Source organism: Tamandua tetradactyla, chromosome 6 (genome assembly GCF_023851605.1).
Source record: "Tamandua tetradactyla isolate mTamTet1 chromosome 6, mTamTet1.pri, whole genome shotgun sequence".
In the NCBI taxonomy this organism is placed as follows: domain Eukaryota; kingdom Metazoa; phylum Chordata; class Mammalia; order Pilosa; family Myrmecophagidae; genus Tamandua; species Tamandua tetradactyla.
Genome location: NC_135332.1, coordinates 76,594,264 through 76,606,800, shown reverse-complemented (window position 1 = coordinate 76,606,800; position 12,537 = coordinate 76,594,264). Strand labels below are relative to the sequence as shown.

At 48.5% G+C, this 12,537-nt stretch overlaps 1 pseudogene across 1 annotated transcript in view; it reads left to right on the top strand.

The window, feature by feature from the left end:
• The window catches only part of LOC143686717 (low-density lipoprotein receptor-related protein 5-like), a 58,560-nt pseudogene that overhangs the window by 34,978 nt on the left and 11,045 nt on the right, over positions 1-12,537 (top strand). Inside the window, exons 5-9 of the transcript XR_013177270.1 lie at positions 2,066-2,352; positions 4,506-4,733; positions 6,099-6,283; positions 9,983-10,301; positions 10,426-10,631. The product of XR_013177270.1 is annotated as a low-density lipoprotein receptor-related protein 5-like (transcript). The remainder of the gene's footprint in view (positions 1-2,065; positions 2,353-4,505; positions 4,734-6,098; positions 6,284-9,982; positions 10,302-10,425; positions 10,632-12,537) is intronic.

Below are 12,537 nucleotides of genomic sequence, written 5' to 3'. Positions count from 1 at the left end.
TGCTCACAGTCTAGTGGGCAAGACACCCCTTCCTTGGCTCTGATATGCATTTGATGGCCCCAATCCCCCATTAGAGGAATGTTTGCCTTTACAATATAAGGAAGTAACTTGAACTTTAACTTGGGGAACAGTAGAGGGTGGGTTTCTCCAGGCAGAGGATTGCTCAGCAAAGGAGACAGCTTGAGTGTACTCCTAAAGGTGGGGCAGGATGGGGTGACCTGGGGGAGCACCTTGTGTTTCAGGGTCACTGGTGACAGGCTTTAAAAAATTTTTTTGCATAAAACAAGAGAAATTTCTTCTGACAGGTCTAGATGGTAGAAGTGTGAAATCAAAGTGTCAGCAGGTCATGCTCCATCTAGAACCCATAGAGGAAAATCTTTTCTTGCCTCTTCAAGCTTCTGCTGTTTGCTGGCAATCCTTAACATTCTGTGGCTTATAGATGTGTTACTCTGATCCCTGCCTCCTCCATCTTCACATGATCTTCTTCCCGATGTTCTGTGTCCACATTTTCTTTTCTTGTAAGAACAGCAGTCACATGGGATCAGCACTCATCCTGGTCCAGTTTGGCCTCTTCTTGATTTAATCGCATCCTCAAAGACCCATTGCCCTGAGGTCAGTGGCAGTCACTTATCCCCGTTTTTTAGTTGAGAAAATTGAAGAACACAAAGGTCAGGTAACTTGATCAATGGCAAACAGAAAGTGACAGAACTAAGATTGAAACCCAGGCAGAATGGCTGTAATGTCTTTTTCTTAGAACATTTGCATCCACTCAGAAAAAATAAAAATAAAAATAAAACAGAAAAAAATTCATCCATACCATACCCCTTACCCCTCCCTTTCATTGATCACTAGCATTTGAATCTAAATTTATTTTAACGTTTGTTCCCCCAAATATTTTTTTATTCCATACGTTTTACTCATGTTTTGATAAGGTAGATAAAAGGAGCATCAGACGCAAGGTTTTCACAATCACACAGTCACAATGTGAAAGCTATATTATTATATATTCATCTTCAAGAAACATGGCTACTGGAACACAGCGCTACATTTTCAGGCACTTCCCTCCAGCCTCTCTGTTACACCTTAACTGAAAAGGTGATATCTATGTGATGGGCAGAGGCTTTTAGTCTCAAAGCAAAGATGATGGAATAATCTTTCACCACCCATTTTTCAAAACAAATTTGCTATCCATTCTGCTAAGTGGGGTCCAACTATGATTGATTCTTTTTAAAAAAAGAATAAATAAAAGCCCCAAAGATAAAAGGATGTATCCTTGGGGGTTGTGATTTCACATTGAGAAATTGAGTTCATTCCTTGCTCCCTTTTTTCTCTTGGATCCCAGGATTTGCAGAGGGAGATGGGAAAAAGGATTCTTTTTATAGCTTAAATACATAAGACTAAATTAAAGACAGTTTTAACAGTGCTGCAGGAGATGAGCAAGATTAACAGGCTGGCCAAAAATAAATGGACATGCTAAGTACCGCTTGCTTTAGTGAAAGGGGCACCTCTGATTGTCTCGGGAAGATGTGTGTTTCCAGTGTGGACAAATTGAGGGGAGCAACTGGACAGGAATCTCCAGAGCCAATCCAGTTAGCAGGGAGGGATTGAGGCCCTGGAAGGAGGCAACTTGTCCTGTAAATGCCTTGAGGCATTGTTGCATCCCTTGGTGACTGGAACTGGAGACCAGGAGGCTGGACCTCTAGGAAACATCTTCCTGCTGAGCTGCTTCCTCTCTGTGTGGCCCTGAACAACCTCTCTGTGTTGTAGTTCCCTCTGCTGAAAAGGGGGATGAACCTAGGCCCTGCCTCCGAGGTCCTGTGGGGGTGGAGTACGTAAAAACTTCTGACAGGTGGACTTGTGCCCAGTACCTGGCATGGTCTGGTCAGAGCCAGCCATGGGCCTAACAGGGCGAGGGCCTCGGTTCTCCAACCCATCATGGGGCTTTTAGCACCCACCCTCCACATCTGACACCCAGCCACAGTATGACCAGGCCTGACAGCAGGCTGCAGGTGACCCTGTCTTAGCTGCCCGCTGCTCTTTAGTGCTGGTGTATCCCCCCCCCCAGGGACCAACCCATGTGTGGAGAGGAATGGTGGCTGCAGTCACCTGTGTTCTTCCTGCTGCACGTGACCAAGTGCGACTGCCCCATCAGCCTGAAGCTGCTGGGCAACGTGAAGACCTGCGTCATCCCCGAGGCCTTCCTGGTGTTCAGTAGCAGAGCCACCATCCACTGCATCTCCCTGAGACCAGCGGCAACGATGTGGCCACCCCACGGACCGGCATCAAGGAGGCCTCTGTGCTCGACTTCAACACCGCCAACAACCACATCTACTGGACAGATGTCAGCCTGAAGGTAGGGCCCCTGAGGGCCAGATGAACGTTCCTCATGGCCGTGGCTGCAGATCATGACTGCTCCAGAGCTACGTTTTTAAAAGAACTGTCATATTTATCGTAGGTCTGTTCAGGCTCATGAAGTATTGGTGAGCCATTTTAATAAAGTGATAGGGATCCAACAGATGCACAGATGGGCTCTTCGAGAGTCTCTGCGTGTTTGTTACAAATTGTCATCATCTTTGGGCTCCTCCCTCCTGCATCTGCCCTAGTAGCCATCTGCTTGGCAGACTCTCTCTTCAGTCATGGTGCAGAGAGAAATATCTGGAAAAAGGCAGGCAGAGGCTTTTTCATCTTCTAAAGCAGTGTTTGGCGAGCTAGTCTGGGGCCAACTTTTCTGACTTTTATATCTAAAATTTTATATTGGAATAGCTACGCCCATTCATTTATGTATCATCTACAGCTGCTTTTGTGCTGCTGAACTGAGTCATGACAGCGGCTATTGTATAATTCGCCAATCCTAAGATATTTACCATCTGCTCCTTTACAGAGAAAGTCTGCTGACCCTGTTCTAAAGTATTGGACAACTGAAACAGCTTACTCATATGCCTTTTATTCTACCATTCATGTTATGTATCTTTTAAGGATTTTTTTCTGAATTTCAGTCACAGGGGTTCATGGTAGAAAAAGGGAAATACATGGAAAGTCAGAAAGAAGGAATGCAAATCACCCTTACGCCCTCCAAACAGGGTCAACTTCTGCCACCATTTCAGTGGATTTTTCCTCCATGTCTTTTTTGTGATTTCCCATTGCCATAATCAGATGTTACATAGAATCCCATGTCCTGGTTTTTTCACTTATTGTTATAATGGGTATTCTCTTAAGGTATTGCAAACTTGTAAATTATTTTTATTATTATTTTTAATTTAAAAAAATAACAAACACAAATATTCTTAACTTATGATCATTCCCTTCTACATATATAATCAGTAATTCACAATATCATCATGTAGTTGCATATTCATCATCATGATCATTTCTTAGAACATTTGCATCAATTCAGAAAAAGAAATAAAAAGACAACAGAAAAAAATTCATACATACCATCCCCTTTACCCCTCCATTTCATCAATCACTAGCATTTCAATCTAAATTTATTTTAGCATTTGTTCCCCCTATTATTTATTTTTATCCCATATGTTTTACTCATCTGTTGATAAGGTAGATAAAAGGAGCATCAGACACAAGGCTTTCACAATCACACAGTCATGTTGTGAAGGCTATATCATTATACAATCATCTTCAAGAAACATGGCTACTGGAACACAGCTCTACATTTTCAGGCAGTTCCTTCCATCCTCTCCATTACATCTTGACTAACAAGGTGATATCTATTTAATGTGTAAGAATAACCTCCAGGATAACCTCTCGACTCTGGAATCTCTCAGCCATTGATACTTTATTTTGTCTCATTTCGTTCTTCCCCCTTTTGGTCAAGAAGGTTTTCTCAATCCCTTGATGCTGTGTCTCAGCTCATTCTAGGATTTCTGTCCTATGTTGCCAGGCAGGTTTACACTCCTAGGAGTCATGTCCCACATAGACAGGGGGAGGGCAGTGAGTTTGCTTGTTGTGTTGGCTGAAGAGAGAGGCCACATCTGAGTAACAAATGAAGTTCTCTTGAGCATGACTCGTAGGCCTAATTTTAAGTAGGCTTGACCTATCCTTTGTGGGGTTAAGACAAACTTGTAATTTTTAAATGTGTGATATATTGTACCACACGGAGATTCCATTTTATTTCACTGTTCCCTTATTATAAAGTCAGGTTGTGTACAGTTTTACCCAGCTGCAGACAGTCCCACTGTATTAAATATCCCTGTGCATAAAAGTTGTTTTGATATGTTCAGTAGTTCCTTAATTTTTGTATTTTCATCAGCCCTGTGCAATAAAATATCAGAAGGAAGATTACTGAATGAAAGGGAACAACGGATTTTAAAGCCAAATTGTTTTTCTAAAAGCCTTGTATTTTGCTGCATTTCATGGGTCCACTGAAAGCTCTCTGGTGCTGATGACCTGGTCCCCGGAGTGCCCAGAGGTTACTCCGGGGACTGAGCATGTCCAGCCAGACCCTGGCAAGGCTCTGGTTCCTAAAGTGGCCCTTCCCTCTCCCCGCTCCCGACCATCAGCTGGGCCTTCACGAATGGAATCTCGGTGGAGCACGTGATCGAATTTGGCCTCCACTACCCAGAAGGCATGGCTGTCGACTGGATGGGCAAGAACGTCTCCTGGGCCGACACTGGCACCAAAAGGATCAAGGTGGCCCGGCTGGACGGACAGTTCTGACATGTCCTCATGTGGAGGGACCTGGACAACCCCAGGTTGTTAGCCCTGCTTCCCCCCATGGGGTAAGTGGATTTCTATCCTGCATGAGTGTTATCCCTGGTTCCCACATCTCTGGGTCTCACATCTCCCTCGGCCCCCACCTCCCTGGCCCCCTGACCCCCCACCCCCTTGGGCCCCCCCACCTCCCTGCCTCACCCACCTCCCTTTCCCCCAACATCCCTGGGCCCCCATCTCTCTGGCCCCCCAACCCCTGGCCCCCCAGCTCCCTATGCCCCCACCTCCCTGCCCTCCCCACCTCCCTATCCCTCCACCCCTCTGGCCCCCCACCTCCCTGCCTTCCCCACCTCCCTGTCTTTCCCACCTCCCCAGCCCCCCACCTCCCTACTCTCTGTGCCTGACCTGACCAGATTCTGCCAGTCTGACCACAGCAATGCAACCCAGGGGGTGGGCTACCTGCCCTGTGTGGGGGTGTCCAGCTCTGGGGTGGGGTCCTCCTGACCACCACTAGTCTTAGTAGGCCCCCCCTTGGTAGTCATCTGGTCTGTCTCCCAGAGGAAGTAATGCACACGAGGCACCGAGCTGGGGGCTCATGGGTGTCACCTCATCCGCAGTCCAGGAAGCTGCAAGGGGTAGGCATTTTTGTCCCTGATTTTATAGACGTGGAAACTGAGGCTCTGAGAAACCAAGTGACTTATCCAGGGCCACATGGCCAGTCAGGGCAGTGTGGGGCAAGAAGCCCTGACTCGGGCCTCACCCACCCCCCTTTCCTTGCACCGACTTGGTCTCAGGGCCGGCTTTGGAGTCTTCGAACTTTGGGCTACTTCTCACAGGCCGCTAGCTATGGCTTACAGACCTCTCACCAGGTGTGAGGGCCTGCCTGCATCCTGGGACTGGTAGCACTTGGTTGGTGTCTCTCTCTGGACCCATTTCCTTTTCTGTCCCTTGGGCATAGTGCCCACCCTGTAAAGCACCTGTGATGTGTGTGGGGTGCCCCAGACCCCACAAACCCCAGGCCCTGTGAGGGCAGCGAGGATGATCCTGTCCTACCAGGATGGTTCTGGGGGTCCTCTGGGGGCAGTGAGTGGGTACGTTAGGCTTGCACATTTCTGGAAGGAAGTTGTGAGTTTCCTTCCCTACATCTGCTGAGGAAAAGGGAAGGAGAAGTCCTGGGGGGAGGCAGCTGTGTTCCAGTCCCGGGTCCCACAGTTAGAATCCCCCAGGGGAGACACCTCATATGTTCTGGGATGGGGGTGGGGATGGGGGGGTGCTCAGCAGTGTCTCATCCGTCCCCCTGCCCAGAGGGGTGTTGGCAGGGACCAGGAGGCCTGCCTGAGACCAAGACGCCTGGCCCTGGCACTACTGCCCCCTGGCCTTGGCAAGTTTGGACTCACCAGCATGTGCCCTGCCCTTCCCCGGTTCTGCTCCAGCTACATCTACTGGACCGAGTGAAGCAGCAATCCGAGGATCGTGTGGACCTTCATGGATGGGACCAGTTGCATGACGCTGGTGGACAAGGTGGGCCAGGCCAATGACCTCACCATCGACTGTGCCAACCAGTGCATCTACTGGACCTACCTGGACACCAACATGATCAAGTCATCCAACATGCTGGGTGAGGAACCAGGTGGGGCCTACAGGCTGGAGGGGCCTGTGGGGTCGCAGAGTAGTCTGGAAAGAATATGCTTCTTCTCATGTCATGCTGTGGCCATCTGGAGAAGGTGTGACATTGTGCCCATTTTACAGGCGAGGAAGCTGAGGCATAGGTGGACTGAATGACAAGTGCTCAGTGTGCCCCTCAGGAGATGTGGGGGCCCCCTGCTCTCCTGGGGGTCACCCCTTTTTGCTGCCATTTCCTGTGCACTAGGTCCCCACCAGGCCCTGCACGGGGGTGCTCCCATTAGATCCTCCCACGGCCATGTGGCATAAGTAGTGGTATGTGTTATGGGGAGACCAAGGCCCATGGAGGTCATGTGACTTACCCAAGGTCACAGAGCTGCTGAGTCGTGGTGCACTGCTCAGATGGCAAGGCCTGCACTCAGCCACCAGCCTGCCCGTAGCCCCTGCTCTGTGCTGGGTCACTCAGACCACATCCTGCAGTTAGGTGGAATCACTTCTGTTATAAATGAGGAAAGTGAGGCTCAGGGAAGTTAAAAAGCAATCCTTGTCCCATGTACCCCCAGCAGTGGGGGCTAGATTTGAACCCAGAACATGCTGATTCTAGAGTATATGCTAGCATGTGGGCTATGTTATTTGTCCTCGGTGATGCCTTGGGCAAGTGGTCAAGTGACTCCAGCTGGGAGAGTGCAAGGTCAGACGGGGCTGCAGTGACCATGGGCTTAGGGCCTGGGCTCCTGGGCAGGGTGGAGGAAGAGAGGGTGTGACTGGTTGAGGTGCACCGTGAGGGCCTGACAGGCAGCCCATTGCTTTGTTCCTGCTTCTGGACTGGAGGTTCTTCATGGGTCCTGGGCTGGTGGATTGTTACCAGGGTCTGATAGAGCCTCCAAGAGCCACCCGTTTGCCATGGAGCCCTTCAGTAAGCAGGAGAGAAGTTGCTTCTTTTCAAATCATGCTGTGGCCATCTGGGGAAGGTGTGGCAGGATTATGCCCATTTGACAGATGAGAAAACTGAGGTGTAGCTGGGCTGAATGGCTTGTCTCAAGTGCTCAGTGGGGAGAGCTGGAGTTAGAACCCCAGAGTCCTGATTTCCACTTGGGGTGAGCTGCCCCACCATAGGCCCTGTCTGAGTGCCAGACTGTCCTGATTTCAAGGCCCATGGCAGAGTTTGTATGTGTCTTCAAGACAACCATCCCACTCCCTGGTGATCTGTGTGTCATCAACTTTTCTCAGAGCCAATACCCAATGAGAAACAGACCGTAGTGTAGCTCTGGTCACCTGAAATGATTGAGTTCCCTGTTTACCCCAGAATGAGGATGGCCTCAGATGAGAACCCTGAAAAGTTGTCTGGCCCCTCCAAATTCAGGTGGCCTTGTATGTTTGGGCCTGGCCATCTCTTGGCTGTGGCATTCTTTCCATTTCATTCCACAGCAGTTGACTGACCCCTTGAATGTGCTGGCTGGGCTCATTGCCATGGGGACGGTGGGTGAGTTACGGTGCCTGACATGGTTAGAGCTGCACTGGAACATGATTTCAGAGCCTGGTCATGAGCCTGGCCCCACTGCTACTGGTCGTGTGACTTCAGCCAAGTTACTTAAGCTTTCTGTGCCTCAGTTTCTTCCTAATAACAGGACCTCCTTCATAGGGTGGTTGTGAGAACTAAATGAGACCATGCACATAAAGATTCCTCAACAGTGCCTGGCATGCAGGAAGTACCTCTGAGTGTGTAGCTGTAGTGACAGTTGTCGTTGGAAAACCACCCAGGTCCTGACTTATGTTAGATGGAGGCAGTCGGGAAGCAGCTCCATTTGTCAACTTTTTTGTTCCCATAGTAAAGTAATCCACTTAGAACATTTCTAAAAATACAGAAAAATAGGAAGAAAAGTAATAATTTATCCATAATTTCACCACTCAGTGATAACCAGTGTTCATACTTTGCCATATTTCTTTCTGGTCTCCAAGTACTATAGAAATAATTTTTTAAATCAGTATCTTTCATTTTTAAACTTTCTGATGTTTAACAAAATCTTTAAAATGTTCTACTTTTTCAATTTAGAAAATGATTTTAAATCATACCACCCATAAATTTTTACTCTGCTTTCTTTTATTACCACATATGTTAATATGTCATTAATATGTTTTCATGGGACCATTTTTGTGATGAAATGGAACAAAGGTGGAGAACAGTTCAATGCACACATAGTGTTTGATAACCAAAGACCCTGGAACCATGCCCGGGTCAAGGGGCAGATCCTGTCAGGGCCCTGAGCCCCTCCACGTTCCCTCTCCCATTCCCACTCTCCCATTGGCAACATTTTTAATGGCACACTGGCCTGCTTGGCTCGGACCCGGGCCCTGCTCTCCAAAGCATCCCTGACATGCAGCCTTGTGCACAGAAGATGCACAAACGTGTACTCAGCTCCTGCAGCTGCCCCACAGTTGACCTCATCAGTGGCTGGCATGTACAGCGTTGCCAGCATTCCACAGTGACAGCACTGGGTGGGATATTCAACTTCATCATATTTGGGGTTAGTTCCTTGGGATTGCATCCTGGCAGTACAACATGTCAGAGTCAGCCCATGTGCACTTCCTATCATTGCTGTAACATATTGCCACGAACTTAATGACTTAAAGCTACACCAACTCTTCCTCTTGTCATTCTGTAGGCCAGAGACCTGAAATGGGACTCATGGGATTCAAATCAAGAGGCAGCAGGCTGTGTTAATTCTGAGGCTCCAGGGGGAAGCCTGTTCCTTTGCCTTTTCCAGCTTCTAGAAGCCACCTGCAGTCCTTGGCTCCCGCCTGGCATCTTGCTTTATCTTAAAAGCCAGCTGTTGCCTCTCCCACTCTTTCTTTGACTCTGACCCTCCTCTTCTGAGGACCCTTGTGGTTACATCCACCTGGATAATCCAAAATTAATCTCCCCATCCCAAAATCCAAACTTAATCATTAATCATTTCTGCAAAGCCCCTTTGGCTGTGTCAGGTGACTTACTCACAGGTTCCAGGATTATGCCATACACATCTCTGGGGGGATGAATTCTGCCCACCGTGTGGCCTTTACTGAACACTTCCTTTGTGCCAGGATTCTGAGTCCTTTCCCTACATGCTTGCACTGACTATTTTTTACAAGCCTGTGAGGACACACTTACAAATACCGATTTTGAAATGTGTATCGTATGCATGATTTTTCTGTAAACCAACAACTTCTCGAGACCAAAAAAAAAAAGGGAGGAGACCAGCTTTAAAAAAAAAGGTTCACCCATTTGGCAGCCACGATGTTGACACGGCAATTTTTTTAACAGCTGTATTTAAGAATTTGTGTCGAGGAACAACATATAAAGGTCATAAGTGGACAAATGCAAGAAGTTTTGCTTGCACAGACTTATATATGCATGATAATGAAGGCATAAACCTAATCTGTGCAGCTGTGACCAACATGGAGGGGGGCAAGTCTTCCAGCAACTGCCCCCTTGCAGGAGGCTCCATCATGCCCCCTTCCCATCCAGACCTCAGCCTCCTTGGGGTTAGCTGCTCTGCTTCTGTAGCAACCCCCAGTTTTTCAAAGGCTTTGGGCACCCAGTGGTTTTGCCTCAGGGTGCCAGGCTGGGAGTTTGGACCCATGTGCCCATCAGGGTGTCCCCAGCTCTGGGGACTGGCTCCCCGACACTGACCCCATGCCCCATGTCCCCACCCAGGTCAGGAGCGGGTTGTGATTGCTGATGACCTCCTGTACCCCTTTGGCCTGATGCAGTACAGTGACTACATCTACGGATGGACTGGAACCTGCACAGCATTGAGCAGGCCGACAAGGCCAGTGGCTGCAGCTGCATCCTCATCAGGCCCACCTGGACTTCGTGATGGACATCCTGGTGTTCTACTCCTGCCAGGACGGCCTCAACGACTGCATGCACAACAACGGGCAGTGCGGGCAGCTGTGCCTCACCATCCCTGGTTGCTACTGCTGTAGCTGTGCCTCACACTACATCCTGGACCCCAGTGGCCACAACTGCAGCTGTAAGTGCCTGCTTCCAAGTCTGGGAGCTGAGGTCAGGAGGCACTTCCCTGCTGGGGATTTCTAGGTTTACATGGATGGTTGGGCAGGGCTCCTGCTCAGCCCCTTGTCTTTGCCTCTCTCTAGCACCCACCACTTTCTTGCTGTTCAGTCAGAAATGTGCCATCAGCTGCATGATCCCCGATGACCAGCACAGCCCAGACCTCTTCCTGTAACTGCACAGGCTGAGAAATGTCAAGTCTACCAGCTATGACCCTCTGGACAAGTTCATCTACTGGGTGAACAGGCGCCAGAACATCAAGTGTGCCAAGGACGATGGGAACCAGGCAAGTGTACCTGACAGTGGGTGTGGCTGAGTTCTCCCTATGCTGCTCACCTGGGCAGCTTCCTTGCATGCATCCTGTGGCACCCAGCCTTGGGTAAATAATGGTGTGGGCTCCCTGAGATCTTATCATGAGGTGTGAGGCCAAGCAGTGCAAACCTCCCAGACTGTGATTGCATGGGAACTGGAACTGGAGTTCACATTGGCTTTAGCCTGGAGCTGAGAAAGGGGTGGGAACAACCTTAATTTTTTTTTTTTTTGGTCCCTGTGCAGTGTTTTTGTGGTTTGTGGGAAATAATTGGTATTGATTGCTCTGGATTTATTCTTCACTTCATAGGAATCGGGCAGTCAATTTTGCTATAAATGCAGTATGTGTGTTCGTAAAAATCACAACATCATGTAAAAATCATGAAAACAATAGGGCTTATGGAGGAAATGGGCTTAGGAGCATTGCACTCAACTTGTCAGTGAGACGTAACACAAAAGGTGGAATATAAGTAATGGAGGAGCACAGTTTTACACTCGCACAGTGATTATGTAACCAAATACTGCAACAACATACATATCAGTATAAACCCTGCCATAGATATGCTTCAGCTGGAAAAGTTCTGACATTTGCTTGTGGATGTAGGTATTGGGAAGGCTGCAGCTTGTTAATTATTGACAAGCACTGGAAGGAGGGTGATCTAAAATTGGATGGAAAGCATAGCCCCCTGTGAGCTCAAGGTGTGTGGCTCAGCTGAGGGAGCTAGAAGGTGCTGGAGTGTGCATTTGTTTCCTTCTGCAGATGGGTGCAGCTGAGAGTGGTTTCTGCACTCACCTGTCATTGGGTGAAATTGCACATAAGCAAACACAGAGCTTGGATCACGCTCGGGTTGTTCTCTGATCTCTCAATTTGTTGGAACAAATTTCATAATGAGCATTATAGTGGTACGACTGTATTTTTCAATGTTATGTTTGTGTGACTTTCCAGAAACAATGTTGAAGGCAGCCTTGGGGCTGCATATTCAGACCATCTGTGACCTGGCAAGGTGGAAAATGGCAGTGCCATTAGCATGGAGCTTTCAGGCAGGCGTGACCACGTGGCCATCTCCCAAAGATGTGTTACAAAGCTGCAGAAGCAGAGGGTCTCCTCATTGAAAAAGATGAGTGCAGGGTTATAGTGGGATTTGGTGTCTTATATCACAGAGATATAGAGACATGCTTGTTTCATTGGTTGAGACTTTCAGATGACTTTCTATGTCCATTGAGTTGATTCTGCTGCTGAGCTCACTGAGCTGGGTACGGGCAGGACAGGCCTTTCAGCAGGATATGTCACCAGGAATATTCATAGTTATTATGTCATAACGTGAGGTCTCTGCCCTTGTTTGATGATAGAAGTCAACTGAGCTGAAATCCACAGCTGTTCCTCCACTCTGGCTTCTCTCTCCAGGGCACCCCCATAATCCTCTCCCAGTGAGCAAGTTGGGGTGGAAATGGTGGGGATGGACTTCTTTCATCTCTCCCTGCAGAGCTGACAGGCACTTCAGTCCTTTGGACAGCAGGAAGTGTTAATTGACAGATTGTGGCTTCCCTGCTGAGAAAGCTAGTGGGCAAATTGCTTTAAAAGAGACCTTCTTTTATGGTGTCCAGCCTGAGTGGGCAGACAGACTTTGAAGCAAAAGCCCTTCAGGAATAGCATCTGGGTTTCTACTTGGTTCAGAGAACAGCTCCTCCCTGAGTCTGGCCGAAAGCTCTGTGTGCACCCCCACCTTTAGGTGGTTCCTGCTTTATCCTGTTTCAGAGGCATTGCCTGCACCCCCCCCCCAAACTCTGACCTTCCAGCTGGAGGCTGACATTGTTTATTCTTCTCCATTTGGCCAAGATTTTGACCTGGTGAGTGGAGGGTACTGATTGTGGTGTGCAGTGGGATTCTG